Source organism: Oreochromis niloticus, unplaced genomic scaffold (genome assembly GCF_001858045.2).
Source record: "Oreochromis niloticus isolate F11D_XX unplaced genomic scaffold, O_niloticus_UMD_NMBU tig00007864_pilon, whole genome shotgun sequence".
Taxonomy (NCBI): Eukaryota; Metazoa; Chordata; class Actinopteri; order Cichliformes; family Cichlidae; genus Oreochromis; species Oreochromis niloticus.
In genome coordinates, this window is record NW_020328812.1 from 106933 (window position 1) to 131320 (window position 24388).

A 24388-nucleotide genomic window follows, 5' to 3' on the forward strand; every position below is an offset into this window, starting at 1 on the left:
ATATGCTGCAGTGAGGCCACTGACAATCTATGGGACGCATCGACAGGCAGAAATATTTTTCTGGGCAACGATGTCACTTCACACATTTGATATCATTTTGATTCAAGAATTCTCAGATTTGACAACATAGAGACCAGACCGAGGTCTGACAAGGTTGCTCCCATCAGGGATGTCTGGGTGAGATGGGTGCAGCTTCTTCCGCTGATGTTCATCCCAGGGCCAGAGGTGACAGTGGATGAACGTCTTGTCCACTTTTCGGGGAAAATGCCCCCTCCGGCAATACATACCCAGTAAACCAGGGAAATACGGCAGAAAAATCTGGGAAGCCTGTGATGCAAAAACCAACTATGCCTGGAATGTACAGATTTTCACAGTCAAAGCTGCGAGTGGCATCCCTGAGAAGAACCAATGAAGATGTGTGGTCCTCGATGTGATCACTGGACTGCAGGGTCACAATATCAGCTGTGATATTTTATTTTATTTTATGGCCTAAAATGGCCTGTATTTTATATAGCGCTTTTCTAGCCCCTAAGGACCCCAAAGCGCTTTACATATCCAGTCATTCACCCATTCACACACACATTCACACACTGGTGATGGCAAGCTACGTTGTAGCCACAGCCACCCTGGGGTGCACTGACAGAGGCGAGGCTGCCGGACACTGGCGCCACTGGGCCCTCTGACCACCACCAGTAGGCAACGGGTGAAGTGTCTTGCCCAAGGACACAACGACCGAGACTGTCCGAGCCGGGGCTCGAACCTGCCACCTTCCGATTACAAGGCGAACTCCCAACTCTTGAGCCACGATCGCCCTATATTTTACCAGATATGACCTCAGACAAGAACTTCACAAAGGAAACTTGAGGATAATTTTACTTTTTTTAAAAAATTGAAATTGAGTGGTATAGTGACAAAAAAAGACACAGAAGCCCACACCAAAAGTATTAAAACCAACATTTTCATGTATAAGGAAGCCTAACAAGGTAACCAAGAGATGAGAAACAAATTGGATGATAACTTCTCGTTTTTAGTGTATTTTATAGCTGATTTAATTCACGGGTCAAAACTGACCTATTAACATAAGAGATGATAACAGAAAGCTAACACAAGAGGAAGGTTAAATTGTCTCTTGGCGCTGCTTCAACAGTGTGATACCTTCACGAGGGGCGACGAGGATTTCAAACAGATTTGATTTTCTTGTGATTGCTGATCAAGATCTGGTCGTGAGGTGTTGATCGCTTCTCATTACCCTGTGTGTACTACATGATGCATGACATATGATTACGGAGAAACTCGGGCCGATCCCCAAAACAGTCACACGAGTGAAAAATGGTCTCAAAATGGTCCAAAAATCACACAGTGTGTGCCCAAGGTAAGCAGTCAGCTTGGTCCTGGATATTGTTACTGACATAAAGCTGCTCTCTGCGGCCATGTTTGACCTGCTGCTTTGCAGGACTACAGTAATGGAGGATTTGGAGGCTGAACTCGGCTCTGTGACACTTTTTGTAGTGAACTGATGAAAGCTGTGTCTCAGATGGCTGTTAGTCCAACACATCAGACACGACCTCTGCAGCTCTCAGTCGATGTGCACATGAATGATTTGTGTTTCCTCTGCAGGTGAAGGTAGAAAGTGTGTGTGAACTGAATTGAGCAGCATGGATCAGTGTGAGGACAGAGAGGAGGGAGTCCCTCCCTCTAAAAGCACTCTGTGTGGGGAACATGAGAGCCAGACCAAAGCTCAGAGGTGAGATGACCATCTCTAACTGTCCATGACTCTTCTCCATGTCACAGCTCAGCACTCACATCACTGCTCCATCATTATTCACAGGAACCAGCCTGGACCTCCACCCAGCTCTGTGTCCTGTAAGAGTGACAGCTCTAAAGGTCATAACATTGATTTTAAAGTCCATCAGGTGTCTGCTGCAGAGAGGTGAGCTGTTAGTTTGATGTCAGTTTATCTAATTGAAATGAACTGTTTGATGTTGTTTTCTTGTCTCTAAACTGCATCTCAAAGGAAGTCACTGAACCTTTATTCCTTTATTCTATAAAACATGTCCAACATTTAAACTCCTGCTGCTCACAGTGGGACCATCAATAGTCCTGCGCAGTATAAATGACCTCTGGGTGGCCCTCTGTTTTTACACTGTAAAACAGTAGTTCGGAGTTTCCCTCTGCTCATGCTTGAAACACATTTTTCTTCTCTGACAGGATCCATGGGAGACCTGCTGGACCTGAACCTGGACCAAGCTGTGTGTCCTTAAAGAGCAACTGGTCTAAATATGAACCCATCAATTTTAAAGTCCAGCCTGTGTCTGCTGCAGAGAGGTGAGCTGTTAGTAACATGAACGCTTTGAGTTGGTTCGTTGCTAATAGACACAGATTAGTTTATGTTAGGTAATTAGAGACAGAAGCAATGACTTAGTGGAGAATAAAAACACCGAAGCTAAAAATCTGTCTCACTGTTGTGCTGCTCTTTGCCGCAGCAATGAGTTAATTTAAAACCTTTGGCTCTCTGTCTCTTCAGCAGGAAGTGGTTCTGCTTTGTTTGCAGGCTGAGCTAAAATAGGAAAATCCACTTGTTAATTGTAGTGTTTGGGTTTCTAACAAGGCTAAAGATGAGAAACAGAGAGAGAGAACTTTATTAATCCCTCAAGTTGGTTCCTCTGAGAAATTCAGTTAACCCTTTAAAACTGGTCGGAGCGGGCACGCTCTGTTTTGCGTAACTATTTATAAATCCCGGTAGCACTGCAACCACGTAAGCTAGCGCAATAATTTTTTTTGCATATGAAACCGGAGGAGTTGTACTTACATGTTATGCCATCAGCTTGTCCTTGGTCACGGTTTCCTTCCACATATGCAAAAACTGCATAAAAAGCACTTGCAGCAACAAAAACATAATATTCCAGAAACACGTTTTGCCGATCCGATCAGCTGTTCATAACACTTCCTAGGTTGGAATAGATATCAGCGCGAACTTTCGCATGTCCGCCATGACCTGCCCGAAACCGGAAGTGACGTCATTTTCACGGAAATGTAGTTTTTTACCATCAGGGCCTCATGAGCCTGTACTGGTGTTTTATATCTTTATCTTTGACTTTATGACTTTCTGTGTTGTTTCTGGGATGCTTAGGACTCATACTGCACTGCTGGAAATAGTTTATTTTGATGCACATGCTGCTTTTTTGCAAATTTGCACTATACTAATTATTTTCGTTTTTCCTGCAGTATATAAAAATTGGTGTATTTCAAAAATAAAACTATGAAGACACTCAAAATAAATTTCCTGTGGTGGGAAACTATTTTGTGCAACTTTTTTGTATTTACAGTTTTGAGGGATAAGCCTCTTAAATTTCTCTAACTAGAAATATATGTTAAAAAAAACAAAAACGATTTTCAATTTTTTTGTAGTTTATTGCACTTTTTTGCAATTTATGTAATTACTATGCACTTAATCCATACATATTATTAAAATTTGGCCTATAATGGTTGTATTTATGTATATCAACTTGAAATGCTCCCAAAAATGGCACTACAGCATGTAAAAATATAATACAAGCTCTGGCGAACTTGGTTCTATGGTCGGTCTTAAAGGGTTAAACAACATCTGGAACTAATCAGGTACAACAAGACAGGGAGAACACGCAACTTAACAAAATCCTTTAGAGACACAAGACTATCAGAATAAAACAGGAAACACACACAAAGAAACAGAGAGAATAGATGCAGGAGACAGACAGGAGAGAGAGTGAGGCACACAGAGACAATAGTTAGTAGTTAATAGTTAGACAATAGTTAGTTCCACTGAGCGCAGCACAAGCTAGCGAGACAGAAGCTAAGCTCGTTTCAACATGGTAACTGCCTCAACGGTATCCGAACCTCCCCCACCCTCACTCAGATCTGGCGTTTGAAACTATTTTGGTTTTCATGTGAAGTATGACCCTGATGTAAAACAGTATGTCGGATGTGCCACACAATGCTCAATTACATTGGTGGGAACTAGTGCGTTAGCGCAGTTAGCTCGTCCAGCCCCACGCACCGGCAACTGATGTACGGATCGATCCTGAAATATCGATTCCTCCGATACCAATCATTTATGTTCTAGAATCGATTCTCACATTAAAATATCGATATTTTAGTAATTTAGGGTAAATTTGTAGTTTATCATTAACAGGAATACAGTGGAATGAAACTATAACATTCTGATTGTCTACATTCAAAGGAACTACTTCCTCTTCCACCTTTCATAGTTATGTGCTTAATACGGCTGTATAAATGTCTCGCAGCCGCTGGCGTGCGCACTCACAACAATAGCTGAGCATAATTAGAGTCATGTACGGACGTATTTTACCTTCACAAACAGCTGAGACGTGGTTTGCGATACATGTGGCAAAAAAGTACTCCAAGAGTGAGGTGTTGTGGCCATACTTGCCAACCTTGAGACCTCAGAATTAGGGAGATATTCAAAAGGGCTGTTAGGGTGTGTGTGTGTGTGTGGTGGGGGGGGGGGGGGGGGGGTTGATAAATACATGTTACAAGGTTTATTTATCGGATAAAATACATTAAATGTCACCGTTATTATTGTCTGGCCTGGAAACAGCGGGAATGTCCAAATTCAGAGGCTGCTTCCACCTGAGGACCCGGCCTTCGCGGTCTAAAGAAAGCCAGGTAGTACGTCACGAGCTCCCTCGGTGCAGTGAAACTGTGCTGTCTGCTCCTTGCTATCTAAAATATAACCGGGCACCGACGTAAACTCTCAACCGTCTCACACTTCTTGTGGTCGCAAATTTTGAAGCCATTCTGATAACCTTCTTCCACCAACGATGTGGAGATCCAAATCCAATTAAAACCAAGACAGTCAAAAAGATGCTCTGTAAAAGAGTAGAATTCTTGGAACAGAGTTTAATACACTGAATCATATGAACAGCAGGAAAAATACATACAGACATTTAGCAAGAAAATTACAAAGCAGAAAGCAAGCAAAGCAAAACCCTGGGGTGTACAGCCTTAAGCACAGACAGTAGAGCAACACGGAGACGGACAGGTAGCAGCAGCAGGAGGAAAAGAGCCCTGGGGGCGTCCTCTGGTCCCCTAATATAGGGACCAGTATCGCCGCCCCCTCCTGCTGGGTAACTTTCCCACACGCCCAGCACAGCTGCAGGGGTCAGATAGCGGCCAGAGTTCACACCTGGCGCTGGCTGAGGGCCCGGTCCAAAGTGACACCAATAGGTTAACCCTTTGCTTTACCCTCTGACAATAGGTCACAACATGGTCAAAGGTCACACATTAATCCTAATTATTAAATCTTATACAGCAAGTGGCACAATCTTATAACATATAATACACAGGTTACATGCTTAAAAACACTTCAGTGTGGGTTCAAAGTGTGTGTGTGTGTGTGTGTGTGTGTGTGTGTGTGTGTGTGTGTGTGTGTATTTTGTATGATAGTTTATCGTTATGTGTTCAGGATCTCTATTACAATGTTACTGTTTTGGTTGTGCTGCGTTAAAGATGTTAAATTAATTAATTATTAAGTAAATTATTCAAGAGAACTCTCCCCCTACATTAACTGCCCTGTTACTGTACCAACTTAATAAACCTCGGTGAAGCAAAAAATGTCTTGTGCTTAAGACTCTACATGAAAGTTAAAATATATATGTTCAGTGCGCATAGATATATAGTGTATATAGTTACATAGTTATACATATCAAACAAAAATCCACCACATTCTGTTTAATCATTTTCTGTTTGACGTTTATTCAGCTGTGTGGATTAATAAAGTTACATTTAATTTAATCTAATCTAATAACTTTAATCTTAGCCAAACCGATTTACCCACGAACAAATAAAACACTGAAAAAGCCAAACAATAACATTTTTAAGTTATCAAAGTGACTTATATATCATGTCTAACCCGAGTAGTGAAAGACTGCGGGGGTTTGAAGACGATGTGTCGATCGGCTCAGATATTTGAAGTTTACACAGCTACATTCTCACCTGAAAATATGTTAAAAGTTTCTTTGCGACCCAGAAAGAGAAATAAGAGTAATATTAAAACTACGTATCTGCCGCCATTGTTGGAAACTGGAATTGGCTGGGCCGTGCTATGAATTCTGCCATATGGTTTTTCAATTTTGTTGTCCGGGTGGAAAATCAGGAGAAATTCGGGAGAATGGTGGCTCCGGGAGATTTTCGGGAGGGGCACTGAAATTCGTGATTCTCCCGGAAAAATCGGGAGGGTTGGCATGTATCGTTGTGGCAACATGACTAACCTTGTCAAACACCTCAGAGTAAATCATATCACAGAATATGATGAGCATATGTTGAGGCAAACTGAAGAGGAGGAGAGGGACAGGTGCTGCTAGGGCGAGACAGACGTCTCTCACGGAGTCCTTTAGTGCTGCAGGCAGGCAAGGTGTTCAAATAGCACACAACTACAGTTTTTTTTATTTCTATATGATAAACTCTGCATTATTAAGTGATAAGAACAAGTAATCTGATGTCCTGTAATCATTATGACGCTATAATTTGAGATACAATAAATAAAATGAGTTTTTGTACAAAGTATCGGTATCGGATCAGTATCGTCGATACTACCCTGAATATTACTTGGTATCGGATCGGAAAGGAAATCAGTGGTATCGCACATCACTACCGGGAACTCGTTAACGGAGATTTGCAGAGTTATGGCGTTAACCAAGGGCGTAGATTTGGCATGGATGGAAGGGAAATGTCCCCACCAATATCCAGCGGTTATTGAATTGTCCCCACCAATAATTCGATCTCTTCAAGTAAAGAAAAACAAACCTGAGAGAAAGAAAAAAAAACGGTCTGTCAATGTCTCATTCACCCAGCGGTGCAGAAACAGTTACGTTCTCTACTGGAGTCCTACCTCATGTGCCAAATATGGCCAATGTGATTGGCTGAGCCTTTCACGGAGCTCTGTTTAGTGTTAGCAGCGGCAAGCCTGCGCTGTGAGGACCTGCAAGGAGGAGAGGAGGATGGCAGCAAAAAGAAGGAACCTGGATATAAGAAAGTATTTTTCAAAGAAACCTGTAAGTCACTTAAAGCTAAGTTAACTCATAAAATGTGTCCGTCATAATAAAGTTACAGGCTATGCTAGGCATTGGCCCACATCAGTCATTAATTGTACGTGTTTTGGAAACTAACTGCACAACAGACAGCACTATTAGTTATCTCAGTCTAAGAGCAGCATTTCTAATTTTGATTGAAACTGTCAGAGAAAACGGCAGCATCGAGCAAGCCAGGATATTAGTTTACAGATGCTGTTAAAATTATATGTAAAATTATGTGTCTAACGTTAAATAATGTTAGAATAACGTTAAAATGTTGGTGACACAATAATTTCATCCTAATGGTACTGACATATTCATTGGGTACATTTTTGAGACAAATATCATGGGGTAGTCATGATGTTGCAAATATTCCACCTTGTAGTCCAGTTTGCACAAATTGTTTTAAAAATGCACTCATCCTACAAACATTACTGATGAGTCAAGATCTGCACAAAGTGACAGAAACACCGAAGCAGCTACACATTTTATTCTTATTGTCATGTATGTCCTATTTGTCAGGTGACAGAAGAACCAACACAAAGCTCAGAGAGTTGACTTGGTGACTTGGACAGACTTGGTGGTTCATTTCTGTATTTGAAGCACATGTGTGACTGCATGTATTTGGAATGTCTCACTGTTATTTATCAGCTGACAGAGGCAGCTCTGCCATGTTGTAGCTCGGATGGAGGTGAAGAGGCGAGGTCACAGGTGACTGACTGATGTTTTGGTGCTATAGATTAAAGAGACGAGAATGCATGTGTTTGGCTCCTTCAAATAGTGGACATTGAGTTGTTGTGGGATACCAGCAGTCCATGTCTGTTCCTGTAACAGTAGTTCCTGTTTAGAATAAAAAATCCCAGCTCACTGATTTGATCGGGGCAATAGTGTGCCTAAATGTTGTATAATTTTGCTGAGAGATCTTTTACTTTGTGGTAATCTTAGAGGAGTAGTTTTATGGCCAAAAAACCAGGTCATTCAGTGTTCCCTTAGTGCTAATGTATCAGAGATGTTGGTGTACTATAACTGAACTAAGGTTGTTAAGTCCTTAAAGTCATATTCTTTTATTGTCATGACTCTATTTTTTGTATTTGTTTAGTGGTTTCTTGTTTCCTGTTTTATTGTGAAAGTCTGTGTCTCATGTGAGTGTGTTCAGTTCTACTGCTCCCCTGTCTCGTTAGTCCAATTTCTCCCAGCTCGGTCTCCCTCCTGTTGCCCATTCCCTGGTTAACACCCTGTGTATATTAGCTGTTTTTTCCTGTGCTCAGTGTTGCATCGTACCCTCAGATTATGCCTGTGTGTTTTTGGCCTCTGTATACAGTGTTCTCTTCATGTTTCGTTTTTCATGCCAGCAATAAAGCTGAGGTTTTGAGTTGCATTCTGTTTTCGATTCCAGCATTTGGATCCTTATCCCCACCTGCCGGCACACAGAGCCTTGACACTTTGTGGTAATCTTAGATGAGTAGTTTTATGGACAAAAACCACCAGGTCATTCAGTGTTCCCTTAGTGCCAAAATATAACAGATGTTGGTGTATTATAACTGAACTAAGGTTGTTAAGTCCTTAAAGTCATATTCTTTTATTGGGGTTAAGGCCTATGCAGAACAGCAGTGGGGACAGAGCATCTCCTTGGTAGATCCCGCACTTGATGGTGACTTGTGCTATGGGCTTGAGGTTGGCCTCCAGTGTTGTCCGCCACATCCCCATTGAGTTCCTGATGAAGGCTCTCAGGGCCCTGTTGATCTTATATAGTTCTAGGCATTCCAGGATCCAGGTGTGGGGTTTTGAGTCATAGGCCTTCTTGTAATCAATCCAGGCAGTGCACAGGTTGGTCAGTCTGGTCGTGCAGTCTCGGCTGACTGTTCTGTCTACCAGTAGCTGGTGTTTTGCACCTCTGGTATTCTTGCCCATCCCTTTCTGTGCCCTGCTCATGTATTGACCCAAGTGCCTGTTCATCTTAGCCACTATGATGCCTGAAAGGAGGTTCCATGTGGTGCTGAGGCAGGTCATTGGTCGGTAGTTGGAGGGGACCGGTCCCTTCTTGGGGTCCTTGAGGATCAGGACTGTCCAGCCTTCGTTTTCTGGGTGTCTCTCATCAAATAGCAGCTGGTTCATTTGTGCTGCCATATATATATATATATATATATATATATATATACACACACATACATATATATACACACATACATATATATACATATATATATTTATATATTAGGGGTGGTCAAAGGAGTTTGCAAAGAAAAGCGTCTGGACTTCTTTAAGTTGCTTGAAGACGTTTCACCTCTCATCCGAGAAGCTTCTTCAGTTCTGAACTGAAGAAGCTTCTCGGATGAGTTTTCTTTGCAAACTCCTTTGACTACGATGACCTGGATGACTGAGAACCTTCACAGATATATTAGGGGTGCAACGATACTTGTATCAATATTGAATAGTGGTGCAACGGATCATGGTTGATCCGAAATCCGAACCGATCCCACTCCACGGTTCGGTACGCACGTGATCCGAAGATTCGAAAAAGAAAAAAATAGTATGTGTATGGTGCGCGCGGTCAGTCTGTCAAGCGGTAGTTATGGTCAACGCTAGCGGTCCAAGTAGCGGAGCAGAGGAGTTTGCGGCATTTAAGCAGCCCTTTGCTGCTCAGTCCGACCGGGCTAAAGCTATTACAAAAGCTAATGGGGTGTATAGCTGCAGACGGGAGGCCTTCGTCTGTTGTGCAAAATAAGGGGTTTAAACTGTGATGAACGTGCTTGAGCCACGCTATGATATCTCGTTGCGCGTCCACTTCAGTGACAAGATCCTTGCCTATATATATGCAAGTTCGATTCCTGCCTGGGGCGTCTGTATCCAGTAAGGGTCCTAAGGCTAGACCCTGTTAAGGTTCAAAATGTTGAGGAGGAATCCAAAAATAACCACAGATCCAGCCGGGTGCAATTAGACAGCATTTTAATGAATTACACATGTGTGAGTTCAACAACCCAATCAGTATTGAACTGTCTTACAAAAGTCAAAACAAAGACTTTATAGAGGTGAGAATTGTACCGCCCCCTCTTCTGTTGCTAGGCAGATTTAATACAGCATACGTCAATGCAAAACCACACACGTTCAGTTAACTTTGAACACAGTCATCGTCTTCGGCTCGAACCCAGGTGCTTCCCCTCAGCTCGCCTTCGCTGTCGCTTATCTTTGGGACATCTGGTGTACTTCCTGGAACAGACTAACATGTACGCCCCGACTTTGCAGCCATAGCAAAACATGATTAAACTCTTACCTATATAAATGAGTCTACTTATATGTATGTGTATGTGTCAGCTTCTGCTGCCCTTTGTTTCACCTCTCAGCTCCCCAGCTAGACCTTGTAACCTTTCCACTAGACAGAAGGCCAGCACAACTGAAACTCTGTGTGTGTATGTCTCGTCTGTCTGTGCGTGCACACTGCATGTGCTCTCTGAACCTTAGTTGACCTCAACTTAGGCAACCAGGCTAAGGCCATCCTGTGTGTGCCTATCTTGACTTATATGTGAAATGTATAAAATGTATAAAACAAATGTTTCGATCTAATACAACTACTTAAAGCTTAATCAAAAATAAATGCATAATAACACACCCTACTCTTAACTTGCACTTAGACTCGGCTTTCAGTTTCACTTCTGCAGAAGCATGCCTTGCAGAAGTATTTCCTGTCTCATTTTGGCACAGAGTATTTCCTGTCCCTGCAGCTCAGTTTCTCACCCACTGAAGACTTCAGTATAAGAATATAAAAACATTCAAAAGCCTTTAAAATTATAGATTCAACTCAACAGTTTAAAGTGGTTCTTCTTGGACCTGTAATAAAGACTAATATAATACCAATATATTTGAACATCTGAATGCATCTGAATGCAACATCACTCTTAATAATGAAATGGTAATGATGATTATAAAAATAGCCACAAAAATATCTTCCTCTTCCTGACAACCCCCTATGCTAAGCGAGCCTACCGCAGACGTGAGCGAGACAGATAAATATGAAGGCATGCCGGCTCGGACGTCGCCCGGATCAACAAGGTCCGTGTCAGGTGTTGAGGAACCAGGGCACCCTGACGACAAGTGGGCTACTGGAACAAGAAGGCATCGGTGGGCAAGAGACGAAAACAGGGTTTTGTTGGAATGCTACTACGCAAGTAACCCTTGCGGAAGGGGTTACATGAGTAGGATAAGGGACCTATGGATTCTTCGATACCCAACATCCACAATGACGGCGAAACAACTAGTAACTCAGTGTTCCAACATTCGAAAGAAGGGACTGCTCTCACAGCTAGAGATTGACGAGGTACAACATAAATGCTACGGCAAGGAGGAGTCAGGACGCCAGGTCAGGGGGGAGATATCATCACCCCCACCCGAGATTGGGTACATAGCCCCAAGTGCGATAGGAGAAGGATCGTTGAGTGCGAGAGGAACTGACCTGAAAGATAGGATCATGGCCAAGCTTGAAACCTGGATCCCCCGTAGCCGGTTACCAAGATTAAGTGAAGTACCCTCAGAAGGTCTGCTAGATGATGTTAATGCAGCACTACGGATGATACCTACAACCACGATTACCGACACTAACAAGCTGATCTACAATACGGCAGCAGTGATCAGTGAGATGCTTGGCTACAAGTTGAACAGCCACAAGGGGCAGTACCCTCCATGGAAAAGGAGGCTAGAGGGCAAGATCAAAGAAGCACGAAGGGAGGTTAGCCAACTAACGGAGTTGCAGAAAGGCGCGACAAAGAAGGTGCATAAGAAATACAGCAAGCTGTCCATACCTGAGGCCTTGGAAACTGCCAAGCAAAGACTCACAGCCTTGGCCAGCCGCTTGAGGAGGTACACCAGAGAGATAGAAGGCAGGAGAATAAACCAGCTGTTCTCCACAGAACCAGCAAAGGTGTACTCTCAGTGGCAAGGGAACAATAAGATAACAGCACCACCAAGGCTGGAGACGGAGCAATACTGGAAGAGCATATGGGAGAAGGACGCAACCCATAACGGCAATGCTCAGTGGCTAGTGGATCTGAGGGCAGACCATAGCGACCTCCCTGAACAGGGTCCAGTAACCAACACAGTGGCAGACATCCAAGAAAGGGTCTCCAGTATGAAGAGTTGGACAGCACCAGGGCCCGACATGGTTCACGCCTACTGGCTGAAGAAGCTGACTGCACTCCACGAGCGTCTGGCAGCACAAATGAACCAGCTGCTAGTTAACGAGAGTCACCCAGAATGGCTAACCGAAGGTCGGACGGTCCTGATCCCCAAGGACCCCAAGAAGGGACCGGTCCCATCCAACTACCGACCAATAACCTGCCTCAGTACTACATGGAAGCTCCTGTCAGGCATCATATCGGCTAAGATGAACGGGCACATGGGTCAATACACGAGCAGGGCACAGAAAGGGATTGGCAAGAATACCAGAGGCGCAAAACACCAGCTACTGGTAGACAGCACAGTCAACCGAGACTGCACGACCAGACTGACCAACCTGTGCACAGCCTGGATTGATTACAAGAAGGCCTATGACTCAATGCCCCACAGCTGGATACTGGAATGCCTAGAATTGTACAAGATCAACAGGACCCTAAGAGCCTTCATCAGGAACTCAATGGGGATGTGGCGTACAACACTAGAGGCCAACTCCAAGCCCATAGCACAAGTCACCATCAAGTGCGGGATCTACCAAGGAGATGCTCTGTCCCCACTGCTGTTCTGCATACCCCTGAACTGCCTCAGTGAGATCATTAACAAGACTGGCTACGGATACCGACTATGAAACGGAGTGGTTGTCAGCCACCTGTACATGGATGACATCAAGCTGTATGCCAAGAGTGAACGAGACATCGATTCACTGATCCACACTACCAGGCTATACAGCAATGGAATTGGAATGTCGTTCGGACTGGAGAAGTGTAGTCGGATGGTAACAAAGAGAGGGAAGGTAGTCAGAACTGAGGGTATTGAACTACCAGAAGGCAACACTGCAGACATAGAGGACAGTTACAAGTACCTGGGGATCCCGCAGGCGAATGGGAACCATGAAGAGGCCGCTAGGAAAGCTGCAACCACCAAGTACCTGCAGAGGGTCAGGCAAGTCCTGAGGAGTCAGCTGAACGGTAAGAACAAGATCCGGGCCATCAACACCTACGCCTTGCCCGTGATCAGGTACCCTGCTGGGGTAATAGGCTGGCCAAAGGAGGAGATAGAAGCCACTGACATAAAGACAAGAAAGCTCCTGATCATGCATGGAGGGTTTCACCCCAAGTCCAGCACCTTGAGGCTGTACGCTAAGCGGAAGGAAGGAGGCCGGGGACTGGTGAGTGTCAGCACCACAGTCCATGATGAGACAAGAAACATCCACAAATACATCATGGAGATGGCCCCAACTGACAGCGTGCTCTGTGAATACCTCAGGCAGCAGAAACCCAAGAAAGAGGAGGAAGGCGAGGAACCATCATGGAAGGACAGGCCCCTGCACGGTATGTACCACCGGCAGATAGAGGAGGTGGCTGATATCCAGAAATCCTACCAGTGGCTGGACAAAGCTGGACTGAAAGACAGCACGGAGGCACTAATCACGGCAGCACAGGAACAAGCACTGAGCACAAGATCCATAGAGGCTGGGGTCTATCACACCAGGCAAGACCCCAGGTGCAGGCTGTGTAAAGATGCCCCTGAGACAATCCAGCACATAACAGCAGGGTGCAAGATGCTAGCAGGCAGGGCATACATGGAGCGCCATAACCAAGTGGCCGGCATAGTATACAGAAACATCTGTGCCAAGTATGGCCTGGAAGTTCCGAGGTCAAAATGGGAGACGCCCCCAAGGGTGGTGGAGAATGACCGGGCTAAGATCCTGTGGGACTTCCAGATACAGACGGACAAAATGGTGGTGGCTAACCAACCGGACATAGTGGTGGTGGACAAACAGAAGAAGACAGCCGTCGTGATTGATGTAGCGGTTCCGAATGACAGCAACATCAGAAAGAAGGAACACGAGAAGCTGGAGAAATACCAAGGGCTCAGAGAAGAGCTCGAGAGGATGTGGAGGGTGAAGGTAACGGTGGTCCCCGTGGTAATCGGAGCACTAGGTGCGGTGACTCCCAAGCTAGGCGAGTGGCTCCAGCAGATCCCGGGAACAACATCGGAGATCTCTGTCCAGAAGAGCGCAGTCCTGGGAACAGCTAAGATACTGCGCAGGACCCTCAAGCTCCCAGGCCTCTGGTAGAGGACCCGAGCCTGAAGGATAAAAACCGCCCGCAGGGGCGAGATGGGTGTGTTTATATATATATACATAGATCAGATCTCTAATCCCTAAACCTAACCAAGGAAGAAAAAATGGCAGATTAGCCTGGGTAAAAGACCAAAAGTTGAGGCACACAACAATGTGTGCCGCTGGTAAAGTTTCTGGGCTGCTTTTCCTCTTGACAGCCATCCCTCAAGAGTCTCTCCATCTAACGCAATGCATTATAAGGGATTTTAACATCTAGTCCTTTAACTAAATGTTGGCTATGTTTTATAGAATGAAGGAATTCCTCGCTCAGTGATTTCCTTTGAGATGCAGTTTAGAGACCAGGAAACAACATCAAGCAGTTCATTCAAATCAGAAACCAAACGGACATCAAAGAGTTCATGTTACTAACAGCTCACCTCTCTGCAGCATATGCCTGCTGGGATTTAAAATTAATGGGATGATCTTTAGAGCAGTCACTCTGTAAGGACACAGAGTTGGGTGGAGGTCCAGGTGGGTTCCTGTGAATAATGATGGAGCAGTGATGTGAGTGCTGAGCTGTGACATGGAGAAGAGTCATGGACAGTTAGAGATGGTCATCTCACCTCTGAGCTTTGGTCTGGCTCTCATGTTCCCCACACAGAGTGCTTTTAGAGGGAGGGACTCCCTCCTCTCTGTCCTCACACTGATCCATGCTGCTCAATTCAGCTCACACACACTTTCTACCTTCACCTGCAGAGGAAACACAAATCATTCATATGCTAAGACTAACATTTACAAATGTGTGCAGAAGTTTGTGTGAAACTTCTGAGGACTGTTTCAATCCACACAACACAAAACAATCTGACCACACTAAAACTATTTTTAAAATGCACACATCCTAATCTGAATAAATACTGATTATTTACATTCAGTTTTTTAACTTCATCTGTGACACAGATACAAACGTGTCTTTCCTATAGACCAGAGTCACACACGCATGTACACATACAGGATAATTAGCAGGTTTCAGAACTGGACGTGTTTTTTACTTTTCATGGTTTTAATGATCTGAGATCTCTTACCGGGTTAAGAGAGGCACACAGAGCGTCTCCCTGTTGCCATGGTTACTCTCTGTCCCCTGCATCTACAGTCTGAGAGCAGATAGAAGCTGTGCTTTTATTTTCTCTGATACTCTATTTCCTTATCAACTTGTACTAAACACACATCCGGGGACAGAGCCCCAAACATCGAGACTAACGGAAAACCTTTTTTTTTTTCCTCTTCAAAGCAAAGCAACAGAAGACAGAGCAAGAATTGTCATTTACACACCAAATATTCACAGCATATTTCCTGTTTGTCACAGAAACATCTCTACCACGTACAGCAGCCTCACTCAGAGCTCAGGGCAGGATGGTGTTACGGATCAACTGGCGTTGGTCGAACAGATGTGTGGCAGTCTTGCGTTTCAGGAGCTGCTACCAACAAACCAGCAAAAAAACGCCAAATGTGTCATCTGTGACACTTGTGAAGTTATCTCAAACACACTCCGTCAGTCTTGATGCCGTTGAACAACAAAATGTTTAAAAATGTCGCGAGTTTACCTGCTGATATCCTCATGCGCGACGCGATCGCGAAAACAGCAAACAATTAACACCACACCGGTGTTGTTCACAGGACAGCAAGCGTAAACGATCGGGAGACTCTTGTCGTCGTTATCGTTCCCCTCGCACGTTTTATTTCTCCGGTTTCAGTGTTTTTGCTTCACAACTAAAGCGTGCAGTTTACTTTGTGTGCACTAACATGGACTCGAGTCAACCAGCGCCACCTCTGGCCAAGTGCCATAGCCTACTACTAGATTAACTTGTGACACACATCTGCACCTGCTGCTATGATCACATTGCGTAAAGGCTGAGTGGCTGCACTTACACCTGGTGCATCCAAATCTACACCTTCTGTGGGAAGTGGTACCACACAGTGTGTGTGGACTTCCCCTCTGCAGAAGGCGACTACAAATGTTGTGGGTGCTAAATAAACAGAAAAAATGGATCCGTGTTGTCTTTGCTTACTGGTTGTTTTTAGTGTTAACAATCCACATTGCTGGCATTGCATCTTTCAACATGTTTGTGGGTAGATTTGGATGTACCAGGTGTAAGTGCAGCCACTCAGCCTTTACGCAATGTGATCATAGCAGCAGGTGCAGATGTGTGTCACAAGTTAATCTAGTAGTAGGCTATGGCACTTGGCCACAGGTGGCAGCAGTGGACATACCTGTATTTGAGACTGCTCCAGCTGCTATGTGGTAGTCAGTAGATGGGTTCCAAATTGAGGATTATATGCAAGTTTTGGAGACTGTTTATTACTGATCACTGTGTAACTGCTGTACATTCAGCGTAACTGCCATTTCCTTACGGATCGTTATTAGATTGACCACACTTATACAGACTGTATATAACGACCAACTCTAAAATGTTCGTTTGCAGAGAAAAGACACAGGCAGACTATGCTAACGACATGTGATGTTACTATACTGGTGAAATATTAGTGTGTCATATATTTGTTCACGACATTTTTCTAATGGGCAAAAGTATTGATATCATGATGAACAAGGGTGGTGATTCTTATGACTTTGTGTATATAATTTGGCATTTTGTACAAATGTAGGCTAATAATAAATATATGATATCATTTCATTCTTTTCAAAGGTTTATTTGCATGACGCACAAACACACAATTGAAAGGTACAAATGTGTTGTGCATGAAACGAATTCAAACGTGGTGCAGATGTGTGTCACAAGTTGATCTGTAGGCTGTGGCACTTGGCCAGAGGTGGCGCTGGTTGACTCGAGTCCATGTTAGTGCGCACAAAGTAAACTGCACGCTTTATTTGTGAAGCAAAAACGCTGAAACCGGAGAAATAAAACGTGCGAGGGGAACGATAACGACGACAAGAGTCTCCCGATCGTTTACTCTTGCTGTCCTGTGAACAACACCGGCGTGGTGTTAATTGTTTGCTGTTTTCGCGATCGCGTCGCGCATGAGGATATCAGCAGGTAAACTCGCGACATTTTTAAACATTTTGTTGTTCAACGGCATCAAGACTGACGGAGTGTGTTTGAGATAACCTCACAAGTGTCACAGATGACACATTTGGCGTTTTTTTTTGCTGGTTTGTCGGTAGCAGCTCCTGAAACGCAAGTCTGCCACACATCTGTTCGACCAACGCCAGTTGACCAAAACGCCAGTTGATCCGTAACAACGGCCTCGTTGGTCCAGCTGTGAGTCCGTTACCATGAACCATGGAGCGGCAGATTTGTGCTGGAACTAAGCTGCAAACAGCTGATGTTAACCAGGAAAACATTACACACTGACTTTAATGGAGAGACCAGAAATACAAACACACACAGTTTGTTGTGTGAAGAAATCAAACATGAGCCGAACAAACAGTAAAGTTCCTAAAGACAAACTGTTAATGGAGGAAACAAAGCAAACTTACAATTTCTTCACACACACCAACAATAAGCTCAACATACTTCCTTATAGTTCAATTGCCTCCTGAAAGGTACATAGAACGTTACCTTCACACAGAGTTTCGTACGAAAACGATCAGCAAACACCAAGTTCAGGAAGAAGGAAACGCGCAGAGAGGCGTTTGAGGACAACTTCACAAAGAGGAGCATCGAAGCAGTGCGTGGTGCGTTCAAATGCACCTCGGAAAGGAGGAGGACACGTTTGTGGGAGCCTGGGATTCTGGACAGCCTTCGTGGCCTTGCTGTGATGTCATGGACCTTCAGAGAAAGCAGAGGCTGAATTGAAACACACCTGCTGACTTCATGTGTTCTGCTCTGACAGCTGCCATATGTCACAGCGTGGATAATTAAGCCATCACACTTCACTCAGCTCCAATAACACCATCAGTGTTTGATGTCCAGAGGATTCATCAACTTTAACCATGACAGAAGGAGGAAGTTAAGATGAAGATGAACGGTGTTGTGACTGAAAGACAAAGGTGAAACATACAGATGTGTCAAACTTTGGACGTAAACACAGGTGGAAAACTAAGCAGCAGCCATGTTTGGACACCTCCTTCAGATGTTATCAGTCCATTCATTGGGCGTTATTAGCAGTTATCAGCTCCATAACTGTGGCTCAGATTGGCCCTCCTGCACCTGCTAGCAGGCTCAGTAGGTCCTTATCACCAATCGGTGAGCCGGATCGCTGTGTCGCTGTTGGAGGGACGATGATGTATCCAGATCCAGTACAGACAGACTTTGATACAAACTGGGACAAAACCAAAAGCAGCTTTATCTTTTTTTTTTCTTTTTTTTTTAACACATGGCTGCTCCTTAACGATATCCGGCTAGAGGATCACATTACAGGCGTGTCTAAACAATTTAACATCTTAGTTGTGTTTAAAATGACTATGGTAATTTATATTATGATTTATTTTTTGTTTTAAAGTAGCTATACTCTGACGTGCCTTTTAATAGTATTTTCTAAAATGACTTAGCTTGGCCTTTTAATAATCCATCCATCCATCCATTCGCTTCCGCTTATCCTTTTCAGGGTCGCGGGGGGCGCTGGAGCCTATCCCAGCTGTCATAGGGCGAGAGGCAGGGTACACCCTGGACAGGCCACCAGTCTGTTGCAGGGCTAACACACAAAGACAGACAACCATTCACACCTAGTGACAATTTAGATTATCCAATTAACCTATCCCCACAAGCTGCATGTCTTTGGACGGTGGGAGGAAACCGGAGTACCCGGAGGAAACCCACGCAAACACGGGGAGAACATGCAAACTCCACACAGAAAGACCCCGGCCTGATGTTGGAATTGAACTCAGGACCTTCTTACTGTGCGGCAACAGTGTTAACCACTGTGCCACCCTGCTGCCTTTTAATAATTCACAATTAAAAATTAGCAAGGTTAATCATATAGTCCAACCCGTTCATTCCACTTTGTGGTTTTTGGTCATATATTGAAGTCAGCTGGATAAAGTTAACATTCATATTTGACTCATATTGCTGTAACCTGTGTAAATGTGTGGGTGGACCTGCTAACAAATTAACGTGTTAGCCATTTTGACATGACTTTGTATTTGACCAAAGATTTAGCCGATGACATAAATGAAGGTAGTGTTCTTCTATTTCTTTATTTCTCCATGATTTCATGTTAAAATGGCTGCTGTTGGTTGTAGCTAGTAAAGCATGTACTGTACTGTATTAAACTAGTGGCTTTCTCCTTAAGTTTGATGCTTTCCAGACCAAAAGTCTTCAGGTTTAGTCTTTTTGTCTTGTTTTCTTCTCCTACTTAGTATCATGGCCAAACTGAAGCACGACGTTCGCTTCAGGACAAACGAGATAAAAAATAATAGTGAAAACCATCAGTGGTGCTGTTACAGATTCATATCTACAAATGAAGTGCTCACCTCCCAGCTTCAGTCAGATTGGTTCACCTGTCCCCACACCAGTCACACCACTGGCTGAGAACATGGATAATGTGACTTGCAAAACTTTTGGTTCACAGACAGCAAACAGTAAGGCTAAGAGAGCAGAACTCAGCCTGTGGGATTCACTGAAGGATGTCATATCCTCAGTACCATCCACAAACATCTGCATTATTTGCAGAGAACATGGGGAACATCCGTGTATGAACGCAGCAGAACTCGTGTATATTGTAAAGCCTGCATTAGGAAGACACACAAATGGTAAATGGCCTGCATTTGTATAGCGCTTTACTCAGTCCCTAAGGACCCCAAAGCGCTTTACACTACATTCAGTCATTCACCCATTCACACACACATTCACACACTGGCAATGGCAAGCTACATTGTAGCCACAGCTGCCCTGGGGCGCACTGACAGAGGCGAGGTCACAAAACCTCTCTCCACCATCCAGAGAAGTGGACTGTAAGTAGCTCATCATTATTTATGTTCATAAATGTTGGGATTTCACATTTCTTTCATAATTGCTGTAAAATAGATTTTATCTTTGCTTGTTTTGTTTTATTTGTTGTTTTTTTTTCCCATAGTCCTCGTCTCTCTATAGGAAACCTACTATGAGACGGCTTGGCTTGAGTCAGAGCTACATTTACCAAAGAATCACAGAACTACACAGTAAACACAAGACAGATAAACATGTTTGTGAACACAGGTTTGTTCTTATAGATTTATGACTTAATGCCAAACTATTCTGATGTCATTTTAATAATGACTGCATTAACCTCATGGACCTGAGGTCAGGTTTAGGATATATTGTTCATTTCTCCAAGATATTTCAGATTGGTCGGACCTGATAAGTAGAAAAAGTAAGAATGATCTTTGAATGGTGTTTTTGTATTTATTTATTTATTGCTAAACGCTTGGACTGGCCAAAATGGAAATGATTAGCAATGAGTACATGGCAGGCACAGCTCAGGTTTGAAAGTTTGAGAGGCTGAGACAGTTTGTACATGTGCACAGAGGGTTAGTGGTGACAGGGGATTTCTTTAAATCACCCCGTAGTTCTTCAGCTAAGACCCCTGAGTTAGAAAACACAAACACTGCAGTTGTCTTTACTCGCGAGGGCAGTCATGGACGCACAACCTGCGTCTCATCACTGTCTGCGTGCTTTATTTATACTTGTCTGTGTGTCTGTGTCTGTGTGTGTGTACAAAGGTAACAGCGTCACTCAGAGCAGCGGGTTTTTCCCTTTTCTGCATCTGTATGTTCTGGTAAAAGAGCTGAAGTTTCTCTTCTCTACATCTGAATGTTCTCTGAAAACAGGAAGCGGTTAGTAGCTGAACAAGTTCATCACACAAGTTATTAGGTGAAAAGTCACATAGACATGTGGATTGCTTAGTGATACATAAAAAGAGCACATTTCATGTAGCTGATAACACTATATAAAAACAATTTTCCTTTGACAAGTGGATATATTGGAAAGAGGAGGATGAAGATGGAGCTCTATCACCACCATGTCTCCGGACAAGCGTCAGACGGCCTTTTCAGTAGCTCTCCTTGAGCTGTTTCACCATCTCTCTTTAGAGATCCAGGTCTCTGCTGAGAGACTTTGCAACACTTTACGGTGGAAACACTGTCTGACTTTTCTGGAGGTCATTTAATACTTTAAGTTCAACATTTTCCAGCCTGATAACGATATCAGAAATGAGTCATTCTGTTATGCTGCTGTATCAGGGATTGATATAAATTCATGTTTCTGTAGCTAATCCAAAAAAAATCATTGTTGTCTTCATTCATTTACAATAATTCTTTACTCATAAAGCTTCAAAAGAGCAGGTTAATATCTCAGTATCACATCAACAACTGAGGACACTAGAGTGTCATTCCTCAGTGTAACATAATGCAGATCATACAATTTAACAGCATTTGACACATTTCTGTATATAAAAATGTTTCAGGCTGAACAGTCCTTAAATGTTGACACTAGATCATATTTTCTTATGTCCACTGGAGTGGGTTGGTGATCAGTCTGTGAGGTGTTATCTAATGATCTCCATCATTAATACACATTAAACACAAGTATTCAATTCAATTCAATTTTATTTATATAGCGCCAAATCACAACAAAAGTCGCCTCAAGGCGCTTTATATTGTACAGTAGATAGCACAATAATAAATACAGAGAAAAACCCAACAATCATTTGACCCCCTATGAGCAAGCACTTTGGCGACAGTGGGAAGGAAAAACTCCCTTTTAACAGGAAAAAACCTCCAGCAGAACCAGGCTCAGGGAGGGGCGGGGCCATCTGCTGCGACCGGTTGGGGTGAGAGAAGGAAAACAGGATAAAGACATGCTGTGGAAGAGAGACAGAAATTACTTACTTACTTACTTACCTTCACTGTTCTATTTTCATTTTGCAGATATGGTTCAAGAGACTGTGGATTTGCTGTTGAGGAGAGGGAACTGGATGTGTTTCCCGAGGAGGGGCTACCGGTTGGATTGTGTGGTGATCCAAACATTGGGGAATATTTACAACAGGCTGTACAACAAAACACACTGCAGCAGCCACAAGACAGGGAATCGGCCACAGAACTGTATTTGGCCCTGAAGGACATAGCTGGGTTTTAGATACCAACTGAACTTCAGTTTGTAATGACATTTGTCAGAGTTACTCTGACGAAGACACACACGGTGTCGAAACGTTAGTTTCTTTCCTTTTTTTGCACCTAATAAAACTTTTGGACTTACTTGAGTGCTCCAGCCCTTCTGTTTTTCCTTCATTTTTTAATGTTAGTAGTGTTTCCTTTCCCTCTTGCTAAATTGAATATAATATTGTTCATAATATACAGCAACTGGCATGGATTTAAATATTAACATTTAACCACAAGGAAACATTTAAAATTTTCTTTAATAAAACCATTTACAAACAGTGTCCAGCATTTCTGTCACTTTTCCAACATACACAATATTCAGAAAAAACAACTAAAACAACTAAATGTTTAACAATATGGAAGTTGCTTGTCACATGAATGTGTTAAGTAGTGTGCCAACGGCAGCTGAACCTAACAGGGTAACTCAGTAACTGTAACTTGATGACCTTGCTGATTTAAGAACATCCAAATCCTGGAGCATTTTGAATTCCAAAGTCCATGTTGGCCTTAAAGATGCTGTATGAGTCACAGATGGATAGCTTCAGAGTATTTGCACAGGTGTTTGCAACTGGAAAAGGCGAATCACTTAAAAACTGGATGCATGGTGGTGGTGTCATTCCTGCCGGTGGAACTGCCGTCAGCCCTGTGGCAAACATCATCAAATCTTCCAGACACACTGCTGTTGCCTTCTCTGAAAGAAGAAAGTAAACACTGTAGTACATTACAGAAAATTTATTTCCTTACCTCTCCTTTCATAAAACTATAAACAAATAAAAACGGCCATTCAAACCTTCACAATCGAGATAATCTGCCCAAAAGCCAAGTGTTAGGACCTCCTTATGCCGCTTGTTGCTTCCTGCTGGGCTGAGATCTGGTCTGAACATGCTCTCCAGTTCTGAAGCAGTCAGGGCCTTGGCAGAGAAGCATAGGAGTGGGGCCAGCACACTGGAATGTTGTTGCAGTGCACTTAAAAAATTCAGACTTTCCAGTCCATCTTTAAATCTGCAAAGGATAGACAAATAACTAATAATTGGTTTATACAGGGAGTGCAGAATTATTAGGCAAATGAGTATTTTGTCCACATCATCCTCTTCATGCATGTTGTCTTACTCCAAGCTGTATAGGCTCGAAAGCCTACTACCAATTAAGCATATTAGGTGATGTGCATCTCTGTAATGAGAAGGGGTGTGGTCTAATGACATCAACACCCTATATCAGGTGTGCAGAATTATTAGGCAACTTCCTTTCCTGTGGCAAAATGGGTCAAAAGAAGGACTTGACAGGCTCAGAAAAGTCAAAAATAGTGAGATATCTTGCAGAGGGATGCAGCAGTCTTAAAATTGCAAAGCTTCTGAAGCGTGATCATCGAACAATCAAGCGTTTCATTCAAAATAGTCAACAGGGTCGCGAGAAGCGTGTGGAAAAACCAAGGCGCAAAATAACTGCCCATGAACTGAGAAAAGTCAAGCGTGCAGCTGCCAAGATGCCACTTGCCACCAGTTTGGCCATATTTCAGAGCTGCAACATCACTGGAGTGCCTAAAAGCACAAGGTGTGCAATACTCAGAGACATGGCCAAGGTAAGAAAGGCTGAAAGACGACCACCACTGAACAAGACACACAAGCTGAAACGTCAAGACTGGGCCAAGAAATATCTCAAGACTGATTTTTCTAAGGTTTTATGGACTGATGAAATGAGAGTGAGTCTTGATGGGCCAGATGGATGGGCCCGTGGCTGGATTGGTAAAGGGCAGAGAGCTCCAGTCCGACTCAGACGCCAGCAAGGTGGAGGTGGAGTACTGGTTTGGGCTGGTATCATCAAAGATGAGCTTGTGGGGCCTTTTCGGGTTGAGGATGGAGTCAAGCTCAACTCCCAGTCCTACTGCCAGTTTCTGGAAGACACCTTCTTCAAGCAGTGGTACAGGAAGAAGTCTGCATCCTTCAAGAAAAACATGATTTTCATGCAGGACAATGCTCCATCACACGTGTCCAAGTACTC

General features: G+C 43.6%; 4 long non-coding RNA genes across 5 annotated transcripts; 1 reads left to right on the forward strand and 3 right to left on the reverse strand.

The window, feature by feature from the left end:
- Positions 1-1704: 1704 nt before the first annotated feature.
- LOC102080404 (uncharacterized) lies at positions 1705-22659 on the forward strand. The gene is made up of 4 exons (XR_267241.4): positions 1705-1744; positions 1829-1930; positions 2209-2325; positions 22160-22659. It is a non-coding gene; the product is annotated as an uncharacterized LOC102080404 (long non-coding RNA).
- Positions 10000-14985, reverse strand: LOC109199593 (uncharacterized). Of its 2 annotated transcripts, none has more exons than XR_003218396.1 (3): positions 14922-14985; positions 14736-14837; positions 10000-10287 (listed from the first exon to the last, which is right to left on the reverse strand). It is a non-coding gene; the product is annotated as an uncharacterized LOC109199593 (long non-coding RNA). The 2 variants fall into 2 exon arrangements; XR_002059912.2 differs by having other exon boundaries at positions 10254-10305.
- On the reverse strand, positions 14990-18001 carry LOC109199592 (uncharacterized). The gene is made up of 3 exons (XR_002059911.2): positions 17874-18001; positions 15381-15449; positions 14990-15048 (listed from the first exon to the last, which is right to left on the reverse strand). It is a non-coding gene; the product is annotated as an uncharacterized LOC109199592 (long non-coding RNA).
- LOC109199594 (uncharacterized) lies at positions 22632-23408 on the reverse strand. The gene is made up of 2 exons (XR_002059913.2): positions 23181-23408; positions 22632-23081 (listed from the first exon to the last, which is right to left on the reverse strand). It is a non-coding gene; the product is annotated as an uncharacterized LOC109199594 (long non-coding RNA).
- Between the last annotated feature and the right edge of the window lie 980 nt (positions 23409-24388).